At 43.4% G+C, this 5,080-nt stretch overlaps 1 pseudogene; it reads right to left on the minus strand.

Annotated features, from left to right (window-relative positions):
* Positions 1–165, minus strand: part of LOC101579143 — a 6,176-nt pseudogene extending 6,011 nt beyond the window's left edge.
* Between the last annotated feature and the right edge of the window lie 4,915 nt (positions 166–5,080).

Below are 5,080 nucleotides of genomic sequence, written 5' to 3' on the forward strand. Positions count from 1 at the left end.
GCTCACCTGGAATACCCTGGAGCACGCGCGGCCCGTGTCTGGAGTTCCAGAGGCCTCAGCGTCATCCTCGGGAGTGTGCCGCTCACCTGGAATACTCTGGAGCATGTGCGGCTCGTGTTTCCCAAGCTGGGCATTGTCCGCTGCCTTGGGGCCGTGTCTAGGCATGTCTAGGCATGTCAACAGAGAAACAAGCACGGCACTATCTTTGAGAACACTGCTTTCCTTGATGCATTTATGAAAGGTACGAATAATTTACCCTGTAGGTAGCTGAAACCATTTTGCATCGAAAGAAACAGATAAAATAAGAAGTGGAAGCCATTGTTTACAGGATTTAAAAAGACAGTGCTGACACTTCAAATCTTTCAAAGCATGGGCGGTGCTGGGGCCAGGCCCCCGTCTCCTGATGGCTGTGTGCCAGGCTCTCAGTGGGAAGGCGCAAGAGGCTCATCCCAGGTGTTTCTCGTTAAAAACATTCAACTGCCCCAATATTTGTGTCAACCCTTCTGCACCCCTGTTGTATGTAGCTAAAGTGCATTTGGTTTCCTTTCTGACATTTGCTGTGTTTTCCTTCAGATTGAACCAGGGGTTCCAGGAGAAACCTATGAGTCCTGGTAGCTACCGCAGCACAAAGACACAACTTAAGAAATTTTCCATTTCTAATAGGCAGCCAGGGAATTCAAGTTGGAAGAAGCCCAGCGGACGTTCTAGCTCTTCTCGAGGATTCAGTGTGGACGTGCTACGAAGGACTATGATATTGTTCACTATAAGGTTTTCTTGATTGCTAAAATTTCTCAATGGTGTCTCTTACATCACTGTTTGGATTCAAAGCAGTAATTTTTCCCCAGTACTGAGTCATAACTGTATATTTACAAGCCATTAATTCCCCATTCCTGTAAGTTAGTATAAAAATGAAGTAATATGTCATTAAACTTTGTTTCTTTTTAATGTATTTAGTACAGGGTCTAGAGGGTCTCACTGCATAGATCAGACTCATAGTGATTCTCCTGTTTTCAGCCTCCCAAGTGTTGGGATCACAGGCGCACCACCATGCTCCGTCTCAGTCGCCATCTCACCGTGCCCTGGAGTGGGGCCGGCACAGCACGCTGGGGATCGAACTCCGGCTGCTGCGCTCTGCCTCAGCAGGCGCTTTAGTCCGCTGAGCTATCTGGTTGGCCCTTAAACTCTGAAAAAGTCTGAAAAGTATGAACCCAGTTGGTGTTCTGATACTGGAAGCTAAGTTTATGCCTGTGGCCATCTGACAAAAGTAAATTAACTCCTTAAAAGGTGTTTCTTCTAATAGTGAATATATATTATCTTTGAAGACAAAGGTTGAAATACAAAGGTCTAGAAATTGATTCTGGTGCTACAACCAAACCATTCATTGATCAACTGTAGCAGATAGATATGAGACATGAACAAAATCCGATGACAGTGAGGCGTCATTCAGTATTGCAGTAGCTGCTGTTTAGAAAGTACCAAGTGCATAACAGTAGGGGCTTATCCGCAGGACTGGCAGTGTTAGAGGTTGTGGACTCCAGCCTTTCACAGCTCAGCATATTAATATGGCTTTACGTTTTATACCTCATTTTTATACTTTTCTGCTGGATGGTTAAGACCAAGGCAAAGCAAGACCTATATAACAAGAAATGTAACTTTTGTATCTGACAAGTTCAGTCACATCTACTCAGGATTTATCCTGTAACCCTGTACTGCAGTTTGCACATCCTTTGTCAGTGTCAGCCGTGTGGATGAGTCATGGCCATTGCTTGACCAATTCGCTCTCTGTGAAAGCCTACTGGACTATACTGGATTATTTTGCTGAATTCACATACCTACAATATTTAAATGACAATGAAATACCCTTCTCTTACAAGACTAAACAAAAAAAAGCGATACAAAGGAAGGACAGTTTTGTATCTGTGTATGCAGAATAGTTATGATAGATATGCAGCTACTTTCACTTAACTCAATGAGAAGAAAGATTTGTACTAGGGACAGGATATCCTGTCTGCATCTTGTACTGTGAATAACCACTATGAAGACAACAACATGCACTGTATTAATTATTAAAACTGTCCTACTAACTTGTTTTGAAACTGTCTCATTGCTATTTCTTTCCCAATGAAATTAATAAAAAAAGTGCAAAGTGCTATTGAAACCGTGTTCCTCCACTGTATAAACATTTCTCTGGGCCTGTCTTCATTTGCTGCTGGTGTTCAGAACCAAGCCTTTTTAGCAGTTTGGGAAAAATGTTTTTATATCCTTGTAGAGAGTAGTCAGTTACTTCTGGGAAACGCTTTTGGTGTCTGTAGGGGATAAACCCCCAAGTGAGCACCCCCGCAGGCACAGCCTTCCCTAGCTTGACTTGTTCTCTGATCTAGTCTTTACACTTACACTTGCTCACCAAGTTTTCTTCAGTGATACGGTCTTATTCAGGCATTATTTTCTACTATTGGCAGTTTTTGTTTTTCAGTCTTTGTTGATTTGATAATGAAATGCATTCTCAGGGCCAAATTAGAATTAGATCATTTAAGTAGAAAACTCAACCTCGATTTTCTTCTAATTAAGGGGAAACTTTAAGGTTGTTTACAACATTAACCAAAAAGATGTTTTGACTGAGGGACTTGAATTCTGCTGGGAATGAAGCGATCAATGAACATATCATTCTGTTTCTAATGATTTTTTTTGAATAGATTCACACCAGTTACAGCAAAAGTCCTGAGGTACAGAGCAGAATGAATTATGCTTTTCACTGGATCTCCTGATGAGGCTCGTGAGTGGTTTTCTAGACTGCTGCTCTGCTCCGTTCCTTCCCAGGCTCCGCTCCCAGCCCAGCGGGGGACCCTCAGCAGCCCAGGCAGACCAGCTGGTGCATCTGCAGGTAGCCCGCCGCTTGCTGCCGTCTGCAGCGCCTTCCTGTGTGTGCAGCTCTGGAGCACGAGGCCCCGTGGGAGAGATCTGCCTGGCATCTTTCGGCAGAGTTATTTTCACCTTCTTTACCTTCACAATCTTGTCGCTTGAACTAGTACTATATATCATTATAGGCTGCAGTGACTAGGTCTATGGATATATTTTTAATTAAACTGTTGCAGAATAAAGTCAAGGGCTTTGTTGGCGTCTTTACGGGCTTATCCCTCTGGCTTTGGCATGCAGTACAGATTGATTTTCTCAAATATTTTTATCTGAACTATACAGAAGATGCAAAATCAAAGTAACTTGTGCAGAAATGCCTCGCTGACAAGGCATGTTATATTTGCTTAACCTGTCAGCACCTGTAATGACAACGCCGGCTCACACATCCCTTATGTATCAGTCTGTACAAAGATATCACATCACTGAGTGTATGTCATTTATCCAGATACATGTTTTTCATTGACAGATTAATAAATAAGTTGTAGATATCATGACACATTACTTATGAATAATTCAGTATTTCTCAAAAATAAAAATGTTTTCCCCACAAACCCCTGTTTATAAGGACACTTAACGAAATTATATAATTTACTAATATCTAACACCCACTTCACAATTAAAATTTCCTCCAATTGTTCCCAGAATAACTTCAGCATTTCTTTTTTATACCAACTTATTACTAAATTTTTGATCAAATAAATGAATCTGTGAATGTTGGCACAGTATGAATTTTTTTTAAGGACAGAAATATGAAATGCATATTTGATATTTGAAATTCTGTTTTCTGAAATGTCAGATTACAGCGGATAGTTATGGAAATTGGCACAAAGCACGCAGGATTTAGATTAAAGTAAAAAACCTTAAAGCAAAGCGATCTAGCCACACGGGTACTTCCTGAAGCAAAGCCCTTGACAGCAGCCCGCCTGGGGGACACGACGCGGTCAGTCCTGGTCGTTCAGAAGGTGTCTGCTGCCGCCGTGACGCCATGACGGCAGCGCGCGGGCACTGCTTAGACACGCTGTCCGGCGAGGACATTCCTATTTAATGCTGCATCACAAAACTTTGGGGTTGTACCTAAGTGTGACAGCACGCACGCTGCCAGGCCGTCCTCCACCACGAGCACCCCTGAAACTGCTGACTGCAGCCTCCATTCTAGGTCACCGCCATCTCCTGGCGACTGAAGAGAAACGGCGAGGGTACCTATGCACAGTGCTGTGTCGCTTTGCAGCAAAGCTTCAGGCTGGCTCCCAGAATTTCCCACCCTGGCCCTCCAGAGCGCTGCTGTGCTCAGCAGATGTTCCCCGTGATCCCGCCTCTGTTGCTGTTCCCAGTGCTCTGATTCCAGGTGGAAATTGCCATCACATGGTAACCACCCCGGAGGAAAGAACCTCATTAGCAAGATTTTTCCTCAGGCACCAAGAAAGGATAAAGGGGAATCAGAACAATACAGTACCCACTGGAACAGCAGGATTTAAAGGCCCAAACAAGCCAAGATGGGGAAAAATTAACCTTCAGCGATGACTTTGCAACAGCTGTCTCGCTACACTTCAGCTTCCTAAGCTAGGAATCAGAAACGCAACATTTGTGCCTCTCAGAATGGTTACAGGGAGCAAATCAGAGGGGTCTGTCTGTGAACAGGAACGTCCTGGCAGTGACAAACAGCCTCAGTGTGCAGGGTGACAGAAAGCACAGTGAATGTTTAAAATTTAAAAACAGTACTAAAAGACACATTGCCATCAATCTTCAAACTGTTCTCCCTCTCCTCAAACACACATATCTCCTTATTCCTGCTATTTTCTGGAACATTCCTGGGAGTCCTCCTGGGTGCATGTCTTTAGTTGTGCTGCTGTGACTGCCTCTGTGTCCTGAATCGACTCACAATGTTTATCCTCCACGGTCACTTTGACTTGGAGACAGCAAGCTACAGAGCTCAGGGAATTGGTGGATGCAAACATGCTGTGCTGAGTTTACGAGCCTGCCTTTCATTTCCAAGGTGCCTGTTAGCAGCGGTCTCCATATTTTTGAGCATAGCTCCTAGAGACCTTCAAAAGGAGGCCTCCTACAACTGTTTCAGAAAGTGGCTCAGTGAGGGGAAATAATTTAAGACTGGTTCATATTTAAGAATTTAGTTGAATGTTACCATTTATTTTGATCACCATAAATATTA

Source organism: Octodon degus, unplaced genomic scaffold (genome assembly GCF_000260255.1).
Source record: "Octodon degus isolate 3935 unplaced genomic scaffold, OctDeg1.0 scaffold00248, whole genome shotgun sequence".
Classification (NCBI taxonomy): Eukaryota; Metazoa; Chordata; class Mammalia; order Rodentia; family Octodontidae; genus Octodon; species Octodon degus.